Genomic DNA, 20773 nt, shown 5'->3' with positions numbered 1-20773 from the left:
AATCCGTGCTTAATGACTGATTACAGACAAAGGTATGAGTGTGGTGTCAACTTACACTTCAGACTCACTTTCAGAGTTAGATTGCCAAAACTGAGTTAAAGACTATTCAAATTCATTTTGTTTTTATTGTAATCTACCTTTATGTGATAATAATTCAAGTCCAAAAACATCAAAGTAAGGACCAACATATTTTCCTCACTATGTGCTTTACAGACATCTGCTCTTTAGTTGAGACACACACACACACACACACACACACACACACACACACAGTAGTCGTTTCAGCTCGTCTCTGCTGCATTTTGTCATCGGGCTGCATTAAAGGCTGGCATGTCTGTCAGAGTTGTTAATGGACCAATTCCATTTTAAGCATCCCTGACAATTGAAAAATTTGACTCATCACACACACGAATCCATACGTAACGCGTACGTGCACGCCGACGTACGGGCTCACGCACGTACTGCAGATACGCATCAGTCGCCAACCTTATGTCTCTCTGTTTACAAGGGTTTGTCCTTTTTCATGTCCACTTTGAGATCATAACTCCACCCTGCACTCTCCCCCTCTCCTCCCAGCCTGCAGAGCCTCCACAAATGAGATAAGAGCGCTAATGTGATTGCGAGAGAGAGAGACAGAGAGAGACAGAGATAGAGAGAGAGAGACTTTCTAATTTAATAGAAACTCCATCAGGCTAATGGAACTGTGGATTGACCGCCCAGCCTCCTACACACACACACACACGCACGCACACACACAGTCATTTACTAGTCACTGTATTGTACCTTGTGAGCGTGGGAACCTATTAGCATTCACAATACGCCATGCCACAGTCAAATGAATATGTAGAAAGAGGCGACATGGGAGCTTGAAAGAGAAGGATAAAAAAAGTGCAATGAATGAAGTGGTACGGAAGAGAAATGAAGCGATACTTTTTGGTGGATGTTCAAAGAAAAACAGAAAAACGGTCCAAATTAGACACAACAAAGCACAAGGGTGGACAGAGGACTGATGTGATAGTCATTCAGTGCAGACAGTTCACCAATTATAGCCATAGAGGTTTTCTGGTCCTTGTTGAGGATGGGACGATATGAATGGAGACTGAGGGGGTGGAGTCAGGGTGGGGCAGAAATGACGGATGGTGTTTCACTCACAATTTGTCTGGCCCAAAGGTATTAAATGAGCGTGTACTCTTTTTCTAGCTATCTCACACACAAACATTGCTGATGCCCATTCACGTTCGAGCTGTCGGCTGATTTATTTCCACTTATGCTCTCAAGTGCGGAAAGTTGGACGAGTGACAAAAAGTACAAAGAGGACGTGTCCTTGAAGGGTGCACCTCTTTCTCGTCGATTCTCTAAGTTCTTCTTCTACTCTCTGTCAGTCACAGACGTCTTTAAGTTCCTTACACAGCAATAACTCGTCTCTCTCACTACTGTACAGGATGTCACAACGTGTCCTCTGTTTTGTGACCCAGTGAAATAAATTATCTGCTATGAAAAAACTGGAATAAGTATGAATATGACTGCTTGCGCATTTGAGAGATGCACACCTCTATTCAGTCTGAAAGCTGCTATGTGAAAAGAGAAGGAAAAAAAAGATTAGAAAACATCAGTCATAGGTTGTGTGTGCTTACACTTAAAAGCAAAAGTAGTGAATGGATGTAGAGGAGAAAATAAATCTTCATGAATTAGGTGCCAGACAGAGCAGGAAGTCCTTTGTGGAGGCTCAGGAGGTCAGAAGCAGGCAAGTCAGCTGTAGTTTTGTTCTGTTTTTGATACATTGGACTTTTATCTGTTATGATACAAAATAATTGAAACTTTTTGACTTATTTAAACCATGTTGTGCAGCTTTGGGTCTCCGCCAGACCTAACAGAAGAGGCCTGTGCATTACAGGATCAGCAGTCTAGCAAGTTCTAAAATGAATGTAGTTAAAAGAGTAGAAGCAGTGATCTGAGTCCCCCGGAGCGACGTAGATGCACATTACTGAGCTGTTTCCATTATGAGGAGACACGGAAAATGCAACATTCCCAAACAAAAATAAGTCATAATCTAATAACCTATTATACTTGTAATGCCTTGTCCACAGGACCACAAAAACTTAAGAAAGAGAGAGAACTGAAAGTATATGCGGATACGTGTCATCAGGGTAAATCAGAATCCTCTATTTCTCAGAGGCCGGTTTAGCTGCTCGACCTGCGCATTAATTAACAAATTTTTGCATGTCATTAAGGTTATGGATCTTCCAGTTCATGGAGGAAAAACTGATTTATCTGCAGTGAAAGTACATTTTATACAAGATACATGAAGATACTTAGCAGCCATTAACTATGCTGTTTCCCAACTTTTACTTTCTAACAGTGAGCTCCTGCTCCTGCTCTAACTGCCGACCAGGATCAACTGCAAGATGGAAACAGGTCGAACCTAAAATCTTATTCTAGATTAATAATTGTCAGTTTATCAGTCATTAATGATAGAAAATGGGAGGTAAGCACATATTTGTGATTTATTTGTTATTTTCCACATACAAATTCTATTAATTCCCTTCAGTTTGTTTGCATATAATTTCCCTAGATACAAACTGTTTAATTGGTGTGCGTGGACACAAATCAGATTAATGTTTGTGTTTGTTTTCTCTTCTCTCTTTGTTAGTTTCTTACAAACTCTCATCAGCCCATATTATCTATATGTATTTTAAAGCTCAAAAGATGTTCTTACAATTTCTCATTTATTCAGCAACTTGTAATCTGAATACTTCACGCCTTACAGCATAGGTTCAGTTTAGATATCATTTATCCTTTGCTGTTTTTGGTGTATCTACCAGAGTCTTATTGTTTCATTATTTCAGTGTCTTACATTTTAACTACTGATTTTATCTGTTTTGATTTTATATACTGTTTTATTTGTTTGTTTGTTTGTTTGTTTGTTTGTTTGTTTGTTTGTTAATTAGTTTGTTTGCTTGTTTTAATCAATTTTAAATCATGCTTTTTATTTGTTTTTGTTTCTAATGTCTCTGTAAAGCACTTTGAATCACCTTGTTGTTGAATTGTGCTATACAAATAAACTTGCCTTGCCTTGCCTTGTACTGGTGAGTAAATGCTAATGTGGCTTTACACAGTGCAAGCTGTGCTTGAACAACTGTGGAACAAATGCAAATGTGAAAACATAAGTAGCTTCCTAAGCGAATAATTATTAAGGAGGAATGTTATGAGGTGTACAGACATTAAGCACTGGATTAAGTAGCTATAGAATCTTAATCTGGGGAGACAACGTGGACTCAGACATTGTCAGTCTTATCCAGTAATGAAATTAATCTATTAAAGTGAAGAAGGGCCGTCTCTGCCTACAGCTGCTGTGCTTCCTCTCCATCAGCTGCGGTTGTTTTTTGGTCGGCAACAGCCTCTGAAAGAGACGATGGGAAGCTGTTGCACTCACTGGAAGGAGAAGCAGAGCTTTGATTCCCAGACTTATTACTACCAACATTGTTTGTGATGAGATTGTTTCACATTAGATCGTAAAGGGGCCACAAATGATTTCTGCATGTGTGTGTATGTGTGCGTGTTTGCTTCCATAGCTGTCATTATGCATTATACATTCCATTTCCACTTAACAGCCAAGGTTTATAAAGGGATTCACCCGCCCACATGCAAACAGACACCGGCACACACACGCAGTAACTCCCACTTGCAGCCAGTTTGAGTAATATTCATATGTCACTGTGACTTTGGGATCAAATTTTATTGCTCTTAATCTAGACAGATCTCTTTTCTCTCGCCTCCAAACCCTCTTACAAGGTTTCGGGTTTGTATGTGTGACATGAAAAATAACACACAACATCCAAGATGCTTCATCAAAGGCCCTGAAGAGTCTTGATGGATGCAACAGCCATGGAAAGGAGAGGGAGAATTACAATTTCTCATGCAGCCTTAGAGGCTTATTTCTGTGAGCTTTTGAAGACCAGATACTTCTCTTTGTTTTTTTAAATATAGAGACATAATCAAATACTTTAAATACATTGCTGATGCGCAGTCTCCCCTTCAGGGTCCTCTTGTGGTGCACCTCTGAAAATAACCTTATTTATAAGTTCAGTAAACAAGATCTGATCTACCTACTTTCTTGGGTGTTTGGCTGCTAATTTATTCTTTACATCACTATCCTGTCAGTCTTAATACTGACATCATTACTCTGGTCCGATCATCCTTTTCTTTGAACCAATCAGCCTCTGCTCTGAGTGGTTTAAATCGGTGCTCCTCATCAGTCTCGCTTTCATGCAACCCTTCTCCTCACCATCACCCCTCACCAAAGTCACTCAGAGCTCCATCCAACTCTCAATCTTCATCTTCAGCTCTACCAGCGACTACACTCTAGGCGTCCTATCCTAAATCATATTATCACTGGGATTCATTCTGCCATGACTGATCATCGGAATCAGTTTCTCTTCTCACAAAATTCTTCCAAATTATCTCTCCAGCTGACTTTTTTTTTTACTGACGCTTTTTAAGAAAGCTCCTTGCAAGTCCTATAACTGCTGTTACACAGCAATGTTAAATTTGTGCAAATGAAGCAATAACGTTAGTATGACTGAAGCTATGCAACATTTACTTTCATATTTCAAACAGTTTCATAGTTGCAATCTGACAGTACATGAAGGATGCAACAAAATTCCCTGAACTTTTCATGTTTGATTGATTTTATATGGTGTGACCCAGCTTGTTCTGTGGCTATGACCTAGAGACCTAATCGCACTCTTACATATAAGATTCCAGTTTGTCTAAATGTGGCCTGTCAGGTTAGAAGTGAAACAAAGAGCATGCTTATTTTCTTTCATCAAAATAAGAGGGTCGTGCATTGGAATTTGCACCCAGACAGTCAACTCTGAGTTTTGGCTTTAGAGCCCGTTCTCACTCCCCAGGCGTAACATGCCGACGTTTTGTCACGTCCCGGGGCGTTCCTGAGGAACGCAAAAGGAGACCTTCGGCGTTCTTATGGTACGCGGCGGGTTATGGCCGAAATCCAGTGCAATGATGCTCCCGCGGTAATAGACGTTCCAGCCCTGTATTCCAGCCCTAAACCTAACCTTATCCCTAGCCCTAACCATAACCTTTTTCGTGAGCTTAACCAGGACTTTAATGATGTTAAATAGCGTGTTTCTAAGTGATTTGAAGAAAAAGAGCGAACATGTGTAGATTGAGTCCATACGGTTCTCATTTTCCCTCATTTTTCCGAGGTCGTCATTTAGGAACGTGGTGGGTAGCCGAAAACGTAATATGTTGACGATTTGTCACCTAGCGTAAAATGTTACGCTTTGGGAGTGAGAACGTGTTGGGCTTTAACAACCTGAGGGAGACCACTGCAACTGTACTGTGTTCCACTGTGCATTGAAAAGGCTAGACCATTTCAAAATAATCTTGTGCTAGTATTCAGAAAAGGACCTCCACAGAGCAATCTAAACATTATAGGAGCAGTGGGGGTGGCCCACAAGTGCACAAGGATCTCAAAGGGAAGATCAGTAAATCAATCAATAAGAGTTTTATATTTATTATCAGACCTTTTGGATCAATCTTGTATTTCACTGTCCTTTTTTCCCGTTTCAAGCCATTATAAGTACAGTCTTTAAATGCCTCTCTGGAGAACAGTTTTTATTGCTAGTACCCAAACTGGTTTCAAATGGTCTAGATTCTCTGGAAATTACACAGCACACAACAGATGTTAATAACTTTATTTCATTTATATCAGCCTAACGGTTTACAGTTCATCCTCCTTGAGCTGCATTAAGTGATTTTCCATTTTCACCCCTGCTGCTCTTCCACATGAAAGTTCAACTGTGGAGCAACGGGATGTTTCTAATTGTGAAAGGCTCAAAATAAAGGCAAGGTAGCCGAGGTTAGCACTGATGACAGAGTCAGTTTCAAGTGGACTTGAGTATGAGTGCCACAGTGAGAGAAGTTTACAGGCTGGAGACTGTTTCTTTGCCAGTTAGACTGAATTAGAATTATAAATTTAATTGATGCCCAGCCTTCTGACTTTATCTCTTCTTCATTCATCCAAGCTCCACCCAGCAGTCCTTTCCATTTACAGCGAGTTCAGCTAACGCTTTAGCGCGTGTGTGATGTAGGGGAGACCAGGGATAGTTGTAACATTTTTGACATTTCTGTCTGTAAATTAGAGCTCTTTTAAGGTAGTGGATTCAAAATGTAATGCAAAGTATTTACATGTCTCGGCTATTAAATAGTGCAGCTATTTTCTCTGCAGCACAATTACCCATTGCATGGCATGGTCTCAAACACAAAGAGTGAAATGTTACAATTAACCCCATAGTCTGGGTTAGTTGTAACATATCCTGGGGTGAAATGTAACACAATGAAAAAAGGGTACTAACAAAACATTAACATGTAATCTTTTTTTATTCAACACATGAATGCACTTAGAGCCATTTATGTAACTATGTGTGTGTGTGACAGAATGCAGAAATCTAGCTTTTGAACATATTCCAACCCCCCAAAAAAGACAAATTATGGAATTTTCTGCAACTGAATATTTCATTCATTTTGGTTGGTCTTCCTTGAGTTTGGCCTCATTGGCTCAGTGGGCATTATAACCTACAACTCTTGCACCAATTTTGAACATAACAATGAAGCTGAAAAAATGTAGTTGTTCGCCAGCATTGCAATTCCATTACTTTTTATCATGGCTTACCTTGGTGTGGTTTGCAAAGTGCTTCAGAAGGATGAGGAAATCTGTTTCTTGCACCCATCCTGATTTATTTCCACTACCAGTACTTCCTACTGGTCCATCTCTGACACAGTGGTCTGTATTGTATGTAATGTATGTAATGTATGTGTGGGAACACAAACAGTGGAGGAATTGTGTTGCCAATGGCATTAACCGCATATACAAATGCGACCAGTGAACCTCTCTGCTGATGTCGTTGCCCCAACTTGTTTAATATAAGTTAAAGTAATAGTGGGGTAAGTTGTAACATCTGCATTATTGTTACAACTAACCCAGACTGTTGCTGTTACAACTGACCCAGACTCCTATAGCCATGAACTAGCTAAGATTACAGCCAACAGCTAAAACATTAGCACTAAAGATCTACACAGAATATATCCCCATAGACATGCAAATAACATAATTTAAGTTTGATGAGTTTAACTGCAAAGCAGATAATGCTGTTAGAAGTTGAAATAAAGTAGAAAAACGTACTTTTTGGCATACAAATGACTTTTTTTCATGTTAAATTGTCTGTGTTTGACAAAATGTGCTGATTTTTCACATGTGATAGCAGTTCTGAATTGGGCATGCACAGGATGAGTCACATCATTTGAAACTTAGCCCTGATTGGAGAAATTGGAAGTGTTACAACTATCCCCGGTCTCCCCTACTACGGCAGTGTGACTGGGTAAATGGGAAACTGTGAGGATGGAGCTGTGTTTGGAACTGGGTGTGGAAATGTGACTGTGTGTGCCAAGGGACTGGTCCTCGACAGGAAGACGTGCATGCACACACACATGCGCGCACACACACACGCAGACTCTATGGACGAGCTGGGAACATAAATGGTAGACAGGATGCAGATGGGCTCAGAGCCAGCTGGCTGGCAGAGAAACTGGTCTGTGTGTGTGTGTTTAAGTGTGTCTTTGTTTGACAAGGAGATAAAGACTGGGTGAAAGCTCTTTAACATCAATACAAAAACTGCAAACTTGCTATACTATAAAACACGTTCGCTTTCTATTGTCTTAACCTTCACCTGTAACATTTCCGGAACGACACTAATCTGGATGTGGATATTGACTATGAGGCCTCATTCAGCTATTCATGGCAGCAGCTGTTTTGGCATTAGCCACATAAATCCAGTGACATTCCCTCCATCTAAAAACAGCTCGCCCACAAAGCCTAGCCGATAGATCACCGTGGCAGCCGCTGATGGGAATCAGCAGCGAGAGGTCTTTTTGCCTTTATAAATACACATACATGAAGCGTTTCCTCTTTGGAAGTGTGTATGATTTATGGCTTTACAACACTGACTTAAAGTAGGTTTAATGTGACTTTTATGATCATGAGAAAAACACATTTTAATGTTAAATCGAAACATTTATTTGTTCTTGAGATCACTGAGGGGTAACAGCAAGAAACAGTAAGTGAAGAAGTGATAAAGTTTATCCGAGGATTAGAGCATTTCTTTTCAGGGCTCTGTAGATGAAAAAAATAGCAGCGAGAATCATTTTTAATTTTGAAAGAGGACCACCAAACCATAAAGTACAATGATGTGTACCATTGGCATCAACAGTAATAAACTTACAGAAGATTAATAGAGGGGTCCAGAAATGTAAAAGCTGAAGAAAATGCATACCGATTAATTCGACTGACATGAAAATTGTCTCATTAACCATTTTCCTATAAATATTAAATCAGTATTATCTATGTGAAGTGTATTCTATGAGTCATTCAAAGTTCATTCAAAGTATGTTCATGCCCAAAAAATCTGGATCGTTCTATTCATACTGCACTGTACCAAAATACTGTTCTTGATATGTAATGTATTGAGAAGTCATGAGAATATCTGGTCTTTAATTGTTAAATCCTTACATCCTTATGAATCTCTGTCTCTCTTCCACAGCATGTCTTCTATCCTGTCTTCCTTCTCTCCCCACAACCGGTCGCAGCAGATGGCCCCGCCCCTCCCTAAGCCTGGTTCTGTCGGAGGTTTCTTCCTGTTAAAAAGGAGTTTTTTCTTCCCACTGTCTTCAAAGTGCTTGCTCATAGGGGGCCCTATGATGGTTGGGGTTTTCTCTGTATGTATTATTGTAGGGTCTACCTTAAAATATAAATCGCCTCGAGGCAACTGTTGTTGTGATTTGGCGCTGTATAAATAAAACTGACTTGAATTAAAAGATTAAAGTTTGTTGTTCTTTTTAGAGAGTCTAGAGAGCAGTTTACACTTTGGTGTATAATAATAATAATAATAAAATAAATTCAGCTGTCATACACTTTAAATGAGTGACCACAATATCCAGTTCATACTTGATTAAAGATTAAAGGAGAAAGCAGAACTGTGTCCATCTGATTTCAGTGCAATAGCAGTTTTTCTGCGCCTTGGGGAAAAACATTCACCATGGAGATAAATACAACAACATTTTCTAAACACTGAAAATCCCCTCGGACTACAGTTAAATTAATCATTAAGAAGTGGGGAAAAAAATGGCACAGCTGTAAATTTTACTTGAGCTGACGCAAAGCCTGTGTGAACATGCAAAGGGAACTTGTGTGGGAGCTCAGCAAAAGACTAATGGATAATCGAGGGATGGCAACAGCTGCCTATTGTGGTTTTATTAGCAAACAGACTACCCTTTGATTGGATTAAGGTACTCTGGAATGACTTATCAAAGAGCATGTCAGTGTCCTGGAGTGGCCTGCAAATCCTGTGCATCCACACAGGAATATGTGCGTGCATCCGTGCACAAACCAATTCAGACAAAACTTTCTGAACTGCAAAAGAGGTAAAGAGAGAATGGAATCAGTGTTTCTTTTCCTGGAGATCAAAACTAAATAAACATACTCGTGCGCACACACATAAACACACATGCACACTGACTCTCTGACAGGGAGACCTCTTCGTTCACAGTGCCACTGGCCAAAAAGGAAGAAGGAAGTGGAGAAAGGAAGCACAGAGTGGTTGATGACAATACCTTCAACATCCTACTGCTCTGCTGAACAGCAACGTCCAACTATGGTGGAAATCCATTCATCCAGCCACTGTTTGTGTGAAAGATTTATAGACTGAAGTTACAACATGAAAAACCTACTGGTAGTTTATTATTGTGAATAAATTAGGTAGTTCGACTCCACTGAATTGTAAAAATAGTCTTTATTCAACCAATACAACTCATTTCATCAATGTTTAGTATGAGGAAAGAATTTTAATACGGCGTGCCGCTTTGCATCAGGTATTAGCATGCAGACAGCAGGATCACTGTAATTAGGAGGGGTTCAAAATATATTAAATTCCCCTCTAAATGTACCCAAGATGACATGAATATTTGATCACCCACACATCCTCTGGCTCCTGTCAGAGATAAAGTTGGCCATAAGGAGCATATAACTCATCAAACAGCACAAGTGGAAATAAGATCATCAGGACTCTTGGAAAGCTTAGACAGATATCTGTGAGAACGGTGAGATGTTTAATATAAAGTACATAAAATATTACAAAAAGATATTTTTCTTCTTAGACAAACAAAGAATAGTTGATTTTGTCAAAAATGTAATCTATGATCTATGCTTTGATTTATGCTTTCTTCTGGTATCACCACAAAAATCCAGTAAATATGAACAGATGTTTAAAACATTATTTTTTTTTCCTTTTTTTGCCTGTCCGAACAGAATTGTTGTCTTAAGGCCAAGAAAGACGCCGAGCAGATTTACTTTACCAAGTGGATCTTCATGGCCTTGCCATATTGGTGCATTTGATTGACCTTTATTATAATTATGTATTTATTTTTATTTTATTTTCGGTTGTTACAGACGGGACAGACATGACTGGGGGACAGGACAGGGAGAAAGAATGAAAGAAAGAGAGGGAGAGAAAGAAAAATAGAGGGGAGAAGAGATGTGAGAAAGGGAGGAAGAAAGAAAAGAAAAACAAACAAAACACCTGGATCACCTGTATGGAGATAAGAAAAAACAGAAGAGAAAACAAACAAAAAAGAGCAACATAATAAATACAACACCATCACAATAAACTAGCTAACAGTAGATAACAGTAGATATTAAATATTACATGTTATTGTGCAGCACGCAAGATCGACAGCGCACAATGTGCTTTGAGGTAGCAGCCAAGAAAGGTGTAGTTTGTGTCTGTGTACACCTGTGTGGATCAGCACGCTTGTATTTAAAAGGTTTCTCCATGTAACAATTTGCTAGGGAGTGTGGGGAGCCATAGTCCCGTCCCCCAGGGCATGAAGCCCTGGGAAGAGCTAAGGAGAGCCCCAAACGAGAGGTCACCCAGCAGCCACAGAGCAGAGGCCAGATAGGGTTGCAGTGATGTGCCCGCAGGCTCTGCCGACAGCGAGCTGTGCCAGAGAGGACCGAGCCTCAGGCCCAGAGGCCAGAGGCCAGCCAAGGCCCCGCCAAGCGGCCACCAGGAGTGAGCTGGTACATACATGAGCGCCCAGCCTCAGACACCAAGAACCACCAACGCACCAACGTCTGAGGACATCAGCCACTGGCAGAGAGTGTGGTGAGGGGAGATAGGCCTCCATACTTTGGAGAGCCTGAGATGTCCCCAGAGAGGTGGAGTCCAAGAACAAGCATTCATGTTTTCAAAAGGATGATCTTTTTTTAATTTTTACTCGCTTGTGGTCGGACAGCGTGGTGGTGTGGTGGTCAGCACTGTTGCCTCACAACAAAGAGGTCTGGATTTCAGTTCTAACATCAAGCTGGGGCCTTTCTGTGTGGCATTTTCTCCAGCTTCCTCTTGGAGTCTATGAGCAATAAATTAATAGGTTTGAATGTGAGTTCGAACTGTTGTCTGTCTCTAAGTGTTAGCCCTGTGATACGTGACCTGTCAGGGTGTACCCTGCCTCTCGCCCTATGACAGCTGAGATAGAGCCACCCACAACCCTGATAAGGATGGAAGAGGATGGATGGATAGTTTGTGCTCTATCCTTCTATACTACCCCCATGGCACAATGACTAAATCTGAAAAAGCCGGTCCCATATATTAGCATGCATAATACGAAGAACAAGATAAAGCTACTCATATAGTGGCTCTGTTAAATGCCGTTGCAGGTTTGTAGGTATATCTCATGTAAACAGCACTTGTAGATCCTACTTGCTTACTTTTAATGCAACTTAAGGTCTGCAGCATGTCTCAAGGGCTGTTAGAGAAGCTAGAATTATCTTCAGTTTAATATGCATGAGTCCTCTGAAGTAACATCAGTACACAGTATCATGTTTACCAGCATCAGTGATCTGTAGTGCTTCATATTTTGGAAAGAGATTCCAAAAAGGAAAAAAATTCTAATGGTCGTCTACCTTTTTCTTGAAAGCTTTCCTGTTCTATAAAAGAGGCAGTTTGTACTTTATATTGGTAGTGATTACCAGGCAGAGTAATTGCCAAAAAACTAAATTTCCCCATCATTGCATCATTTTGCTTTGGCTTTTGTAAATTCACTTTTTGCAGAGAACTGTTAGTTAAATTTATTTCTTATCACAAAGAAGCTTGAATATGAAATGAATCATATGTAGTCACATTTTTCAGAGTTTGCAGATGAGCCATACAGCTGTCTGGCAATAAAGTCACCGATTATCAGCAACTCAAAAGATGCTGAGATGGCAGAAAACAAACAAACAAACCATTAGCTGATAAGGACGCCACTCTTTTGACCACGAGGTATCCTTGAGAGTGAAGGGGAGTAGAGGTGACTTAATCATGAATGTGTGATGGTGGGTTCACAGAATTACAAGAACTCAGGAGGAATGATGAAGCATGAGCCTGTAGCTTTTGCAGTAGTCAAAGGAGATGATGGGAGGGTTGGGAAGGTCAAATTAAGGGAGGGGATGCGAGCATGTGTTAAGAATTGTCCTGCTGGGTGAAGGTGAAGAAAGAAAGGATGAAGAAGGGATGACATGTATGCAGATAGTCTGAACCAAGTGAGAGTTGCAGGGTGTGTGTGTGAGGGGGATGTGTGGGGTGAGACCCCAGCGTGGTTTTATAGTCCCTACAGACCTGTATTCGTGGCTGTATGACTACAATCCATAGCTGCATGTTCATAAAATGCAACATGTGTTAGCCCTTTATTTCTGGTTTCGATTCTGGCACAGTGTCTCTGGCTCGGTATCCACACTGGAATTGACACGCAAAGGTCAAAGCTAATAAAGTGGCAAGGAAGAGTGAGGCTCAGCATTAAGATGGGTAGCAGAATATACTGAGTACGGGGAACAGCGTGGTTGATGTGAAACAAAGCTAAAAAACGCAGCTTGACTGCCAACAACAGGCAAGATTGAACAGTTATGAGGCACACGTGTGACCAAAACTGCTGACTTCACACCACGCTTTGTGTTCTGCCCAACCTCTGGTTCTACTTGAGACAATTTAAAAGACAAGCGATTGAATTGCTGTCATCATGTATAATCTATACAGTGCGGTGTTTTAATGGTGTAAGCCTGTGTGATTGAAGGTAATGGAAGAGTGATTGCGTTTGAGATTTATTAAAGAGAAGGCTATTAGGAGCTGTGTGAGGTGCTGCAGCAGACCCAATTATCATTAGATCCAGTTCAGACCAGTCAGCTAATTGGTGAGGGAAAAGTGAAAGGCTCATTCAGCATCTCTTTGTGAGTTCTGCTTTACAAGTTTGGAGCTGTAAGGATTGGTAAGCATTTGGTCTTTACTGATCATTTTTTATTTCCAGCAAGACTTTTCTTCAAACAAGGAAGATGAAAAAAGTTGATCAAATGATGATCAGATTGAATTCTACATCTGATTTTGGTAAGTGCAGGTAGTTACTTTTCCTTTTTAAGGATCTTTTTTCTTTTAATATAAAAATTAAAAGCATTCTCAAAACAAATTTGCAATGCCATGTACTAAAGCAGGGCGACATTACGGGCTTAAGAACACTGTTGGTTCTTTAGTTTCACATTTTCTCCGTGCTATAAAACATCAGAAAATTGTTTTGTAGGTGATATCAGTAGCTATGAAGTGCATATTTAAGAGCTTTTCATGGAGTTGCCGTTTCAAGACGTCAAAACTATCACAAATTTATGGTGTTACGTCCCTCTGCAGCCTCTAATCCGCTCAGTGTGTTCAGCTGGTGCTAATTGGCCACACCTAGTCAGGTGTGGATAAAAGCATACCTGAGGCAAGCTTCCCAGAGAGCTCACTTGTCTTTGCCTTGGTGGCATCAGCTATTTTAGCCAACCTGGTTTTCCATTTTAAGATAAAACCTCTTCTCACCCATACTCTGGTATTCGTCTCCTTTTTTATGTTGTGGCTTTGACCCGGGTCGTAACAATGGTGTCCAACAAGAAAAGAAAAGTGGCTTACAGGTTTCCTTCAGTATTTAGACTAGTAGGCTACAGAATATTTAGAATTTCTATTTTTAAGATCACTTTTAAGCATAAATGGTAAATGGGCTGGTTCTTACAGTATATAGTGCTTTTCAGCTTGAGCACTCTATGCAACATGCTTCATTCACTCATATTCAGTTTAAATTTTCGATTTTAATTTTATTTATAGAGCACCAAATCACAAAGACCAGTCACCTCAAGTTGCCTTGTATTGTAAGGTAGACCCTAGAATAATACATACAAACCCAACAATCAAATGACCCCCATGAGCACTTTGGCGACAGTGGGAAGGAAAAACTCCCTTTTAAGAGCAAGTAACCTCCGGCAGAACCAGGCTCAGGGAGGGGCGGGGCCATGCTGTTGGGGTGAGAGAAGGAAGACAGGATAAAAGACATGCTGTGGAAGAGAGACAGAGATCAATAACAAGTATGATTCAGTGCAGCAAGGTCTATTAACACATAGTTATGCCGCAATAGGTGTAGGCTGCTGGGGGATTCCCATGATGCATTTAATATTTCTTCTTCAGTCACTTGTCTCACTCAGTAAGGGAGGATTCAGGGTCACCTGGTCCAGACCTAACTATATGCTTTAGCAAAACACAAAGTTTTAAGCCTTAAAAGCAGAGATAGTGTCTGTCTCCCGAATCCAAACTGGAAGCTGGTTCCATAGAAGAGGGACCTGAAAGGCTCTGCTCTCTCACACTCCAGGCTTATTTGTTGTTCCTGGAGTATTTAAAAGTAGAATGGGAGGCAAAGTGATCTCATTAAGATAAGATGGGGACTAATTATTTAAGACCTTGTATGTGAGGAGCAGGGTTTTGAATTCAGTTCTGGATTTAACAGGGAGCCAATGAAGGGAAGCCAAAACAGGAGAAATCTGCTCTCTCTTTCTAGTCCCTGTCAAGTCAAATCAAATCAAATCAATTTATTTATATAGCACTTTTCACAGGATAAAAACCACAAAGTGCTTCACAGCAATATAAAATAGAAATACATAAAATACATTAATAATAAAACACAGCACAAATCTAATTAAAAGCCAATCTAAATAAATGAGTCTTAAGCTGCTTTTTAAAAGAATAAATACAATCAAGGCAACGTAATGATGGAGGGAGAGCATTCCACAACCTGGGGGCCACCGCTCTAAAAGATCTATCACCTCTAGTCTTAAAACGTGTTCGTGGGACTACCAACAGCCTTTGAAAGCTTTAGCTTTAAAAGTCAGTACCAAGATTTTAAAATGAATTCTGAAAAGTACTGGAAGCCAGTGTAATGAACGCAACACTGGTGTAATGTGCTCTCTTTTTCGTGTCTTAGTTAAAAGCCTTGCAGCAGCACTCTGGACTAACTGGAGACGGTCAAGATTCCTTTTGCTCAAACAAAGAAAAAGGCTGTCACAATAATCTAAGCGAGATGAAATAAAAGCATTAATAACCATTTCTAACTCAGACTTAGACAGCAAAGTTCGCAGTTTGGAGATGTTTCTTAGCTGAAAAGGGCAGTTCCTAATTAACTGGCGAGAGTGTTGTTCTAGGGACATGGCAGAATTAAAGATCACACCAAGGTACCTGAGGCTCAGGTGAACAGATGAGCCAAGAGAACCAAGATGCTGTTTGATTAGAGATATCTGGTTGTCGGGGGCAATAATTAATGTTTCTGACTTCTCAGAGTTCAACTGTAAGTAGTTGTCACCAAGCCACTGTTCAATGGAAGCTAAACATTTAATTAAAGAGGACAGTTTATGGACTTCCATCGGCTTAAAAGAGCAATAGAGCTGAATATCATCAGCATAGAAGTGATAAGACACCTCAGGGAAATGCCTGTCAGGACTCTTGCTGCAGCATTTTGGATTAACTGAAGGCTTTTCAGGGAGTTTTTAGGACTCCATGAAAAGGGGAGTCCTAATAATGAATTACAGTAGTCCAGCCTAGAAGTAATAAATGCATGAACTAGATTTTCACTATGAGACAGGATATTTCTAATTTTAGATGTTGCGCAAATGGAGAAAGCAGTCTTACATATTTGTTTAATATGTGTATTGAAGGACATGTGCTGGTCAAAAATGACTGCAAGGTTCCTCACAGTGTTACTGGAGGCCAAGGTAATGCCATCCAGAGTAAGAATCTGATTAAATACCATATTTTTAAGATTCATATTCATACAAACACTTTTTTTTCTATCTAGCATCATCAAAGAGCAACTTGGGCTTGAGTATCATGCCGGAGGACACTTTGGTGACTGTCGGAGCCAGGGATTAAATCTCCACCCTTCTGACTGGCAGATGACCTGCTCTACCCCATGAACCACAGCCACCCAAAAACTACAAATGTTTAGAGAGTGAGCCTATTGTTCCCGTTAACCATTTTAAAATATATAAAAACAGTTCAAAAGATTTAGAACTATTATATATAAAAAAAGCAAAGGTGTTGCGTGTTGCTGCAGAAGTGTTTTGAGAGAATTAGCCCATGCTGCGCCGCTGCACCTGTGCAGCTCCACTGTCTACACCACATTGAAAAATTATTAAAAAGAGTTACTAGCAACAATTACTAGCATGCTGTGTTGTGCATTGTGATTGCAGGTCCCTGTGAAATTAGGGACCTGCATCACAGTGTGACCCTGAAATTACTTTCAGCAGGTGTCGTTGTCACCAGATGCCATGCCAGCTAATGCTCCAAATTCTGGAGTTGGGTGAGGTCTCGTCAGGCAGGGGAAATCTGGTCAGAGGCTGTCCTTGGTGTCGAGCCTCTGCTCAGTTTGGCAGTGTCAACCTTCACTCTGGTGCCAACAAATATTCCTTGCCCTACTCCCTACCCTCTAGACAACTGGCTGTCACTCGTGCAGTTCTGCCACACCCTCATAAGCATGTGTGTACTTTTCCAAAGCAACCAAACATGTCCAAGAAATCCCCTCCTTATGGAAACTATCCACCTGTTTCTCGTGAATGTGCCATTACGCTCAAAAGCTTGTTCACGAGCTTCCTTGTTTGTGCTTATGTTGTGTACATCTGTGAGTTCAGTGGAAAATAAACTGCTTATTCGGTGCTTCAGTTGTGTTTTCAGGGGTAATCGCAAATGTTGCTGATCTCTCAGCATCGTTTATTATCTGGTAAACAGTGAGAGTGTAACTACAGCCACAGCAGCTTCCCTCCAGCTTTGTCAGGCTCAATTTGGCTCAGTGCTGTCAGTGTAGAACTCAAGCTGTTCTCAAGTGTTGTCTGTCTGTCAACTCACAGGAGAAGCAGAGGGAAGTCAGACTCTTGACTCCAAACACTCCAAACACTTGAAACATGTAAAATATGAGCAATTTGTTGCCCAGTCTGCTGGTGTTGCCACTCATGTGTGACGAGTGTTAGCTCCATCCCTCACAAGCCTTGTTAATATGAGCTGTAGCATCTACAACCAATCTTTTTTCTTTCTTTCTTCTTGTTTTTTTTAACCACGTCAGCTATGGATTTGTTGGTGCAGCTTGAGAATCCCTTTTAATCCATCTAATTCTTTCTCTGCACCTAATCCTTTTTTAATTCAACACCCTCAGTAACTTACAAGGAGACAAATCTAAAATGTAGGCATAGGATTTTGTCAGCTTACTTTGGCAAACTCCTTTTTCTCAATTTAAGACCCATTTTACTATGTCTGGAAGACCACAGCAGAGAAAGCCTTGAGAGTTTAGGTGGGACGTGTTGTCTGGCTACAGGCTAAAGACGCAGATGCATTTGACCCTTCTGTAAAATCAAGCCTTAGAAACCTCGGTGTCATATTTGACAGCTCGATGTCGCTCGAGCAGCATTCTAAGCAGCTGGTCCGAAACTGTTTTTATCATTTACGGAATATCTCTAAACTCAGACTAATGGTGTCAAAGCTTGAACTTGAGATGATTATTCATGCTTTTATTTCTTCTCGTTTTACTTGTTTTAACAAATCAGCCTTAAATCGTCTTCAGACTGTGCAGAATGCTGCAGCACGTCTCTTAACAGGCACCAAGAGAAGATCGCATATCACTCCAGTCTTGGCCTCCCTTCACTGGTTGCCTGTAAATTTTAGGTTTCATTTTTAAATTTTAGTTCTAACCTTTAGAGCCCTACATGGTCAAGCTCCTCAATATTTATCTGACCTGCTGAAACCACATACATCTTCTCGGGCTTTAAGGTCATTAGATCAGAGACTGCTGGTGGTACCGCGCACTCGTTTTAAAACTCGTGGTGATCGGGCCTTTTAGACGGTGGCACCACGGTTGTGGAATTCTCTCCCACTGTCTCTTCGCTGCACGGACTCCATTGATTCTTTTAAGAAACAGCTGAAGACGTTTTTATTTAGAAAAGCATTTGATTAATTTCTTCTTATGCTGTTTTTGTAGTTTTATTGTTTTACATTGTTTTATTTACTGTTATATTGTTTTTATATTTCCATTTCCTGTGTTGTAAAGCACTGTGATTTTTATCTGTGAAAAGCGCTATAGAAATACATTTTACTTACTTACTTACTTTGGAGCAGAGCCATAAAGTTCATCTAAGAATGAAGATATCCGACCAAAGCTCTGACGTGAAAAGATTTTTCAGCAGTCACATCTTTTCTTACTCTGTTAAACACTGTCAGCATTAACTATTCCCTGACATTTACCATCGCACAACTTTTGAGACTTTTTGTTTAGTCTGATAGTCAGTCTGGTTGTCTCATCAGTTATCATTAGCTAAGAGAGACTGGACTTGAGGTTAGAGGTCAGAGGGGGGGAAAGGGTGTAAGGAAGGAAGATTACTGGAAGAATGTGGGAGAAAAAAGCTGTCAGAGAGTTGAAGGGTTCAGAGATGTTGAGTTGCTGAAAATGAACAAAGCTACAAAGCAGTTGTGTGGCTTTCCTTTGGGAGCAACGATGCGGTGAAGGTACTTTAGGAAATGTCAAAGGATCACAAAAGTCAGAAACTGCATTTCAGAACAATGATGAGCTACAAAAGATTCACTACAGTTTTGACCACAGAGGTGAATAACCTGACAAAGCTGCTGCCTGTGATGCTAAAAAAGGGACGATTTGAGTGGCTTTTTTTGGCTAAGCTGTTGAAGAAGAAAAAAAGTCTTGCAATAAATGTAACCATCAAACCCGAAGTACAAGAAATCAAAATTATGACGGCAAGAATTGCTCCTCTGCCACCGACCACGGGCAGCCGGTCTATCCAGCCTCACGCACCGCAATGTGATTATTAGGCCCTGCTGCAGTCTGGAATGCTCTTTAGTGGTCTGCTGTACTTTATGGTATATGTGAATTATCATTGCCTACAGTTTGCTGACAAATCATGTACTTTCCCACCTCTCCGGTGCCCCTTTCATTGCTCACTTACGACTCTTACCCACAACTCTCTTAGCCCTCAAACTTACAATAAAAACTAATTTGGTCTCTTGGGAAATCACGCCAACTTTAGCTGAGGAGTGGCACCAGCTCCAAGTATCCCATTGTGCATTACGCGTGATTCATTCTTCGGTTTTGTCTTTCCTTCTTATTCTCTCTGCCACTCACTCCATCTCCTGACTTTTTTTTTTTCTTGCCCCCCACCTGCCCCTCACTACAGACGAATGTGCTGCAAAGCGGGGCTTCAACAATGTGTTTACTGTGAACACTGGACATTCATTGGATGGGTGCATGAACTCCACTGGCAAATTCAATAGTTTTGAATAGTTGAGTTTTTCCTTTCCAGTCACCTTTCTCACTCACTATGTATTAACAGACCTCTCTGTATTGAATCGTATCTGTTATTAATCTCTGTCTCTCTTCCACAGCATGTCTTTATCCTGTCTTCCTTCTCTCACCCCAACCGGTCGCAGCAGATGGCCGCCCCTCCCTGAGCCTGGTTCTGCCGGAGGTTTCTTCCTGTTAAAAGGGAGTTTTTCCTTCCCACTGTCGCCAAAGTGCTTGCTCATAGGGGGTCATATGATTGTTGGGCTTTTCTCTGTATCTATGAAGCGCCTTGAGGCGACATTTGTTGTGATTTGGCGCTATATAAATAAAATTGAATTGAATTGAATTGAATTGAATAGTCTGGCTTTTAGTGTCGTCACAAAAAAAAGATGGGGTCTTTCTTCAGATTTCCATCTCATTCACACAGAGCTATTTGTCAACTTGGTTATGGGTGAATCCGGTCATTGCACAGTGAAGCCCCTTTCAAGCTCCAGCAATACTTCTTTGCCTTCAGGGGTAATTTGAGAACCAGTTACGATAAAAAAGCAGTCGAAGGTCATTTGGTTCTGTGTGATGCAATGTAATGAATCAGACCCATAATGCATTAGCTTTGCACAAAGGCAAGATGGATCAATGGGTCTTCCATTATCATAACTGATTTACATTCATAATATGTATTATTACACTCAAAGGGGATCTACTGATGGTAAAGCGGCCTATTGTGCTTACGTGGCACAATAGGCCGCCAGTTCTGATGGATTACTAGATACTTGAGAACAAGCTATCAACAACAAATGGCTTGTCCTCACCTATTATGAGGGGCCCAAAAAAGGTGTTTAGACTGTAGCTTGAAGGTAGAGTTTCCATCTAACACCTTCATTAGAGGAGAATGCATCCTCAAATACCCCAACAGCCACGCTGGGGAAATCCAGTGTTAATGTAGAAGATGCCCTCTTTGTGGCTTCCTGCCAAAGATGCAACATTTTCACGAGCGCTTTACGGACTGAGCTCAGGTTTCTGGAAACAGTCATTTAGAGAACAAACT

Source organism: Neolamprologus brichardi, chromosome 1, assembly GCF_056152115.1.
Source record: "Neolamprologus brichardi isolate AB-2024 chromosome 1, ASM5615211v1, whole genome shotgun sequence".
NCBI classification, from domain to species: Eukaryota; Metazoa; Chordata; class Actinopteri; order Cichliformes; family Cichlidae; genus Neolamprologus; species Neolamprologus brichardi.
The sequence above is the reverse complement of the archived record's forward strand: the minus strand, read 5'-3'. Positions refer to the sequence as shown.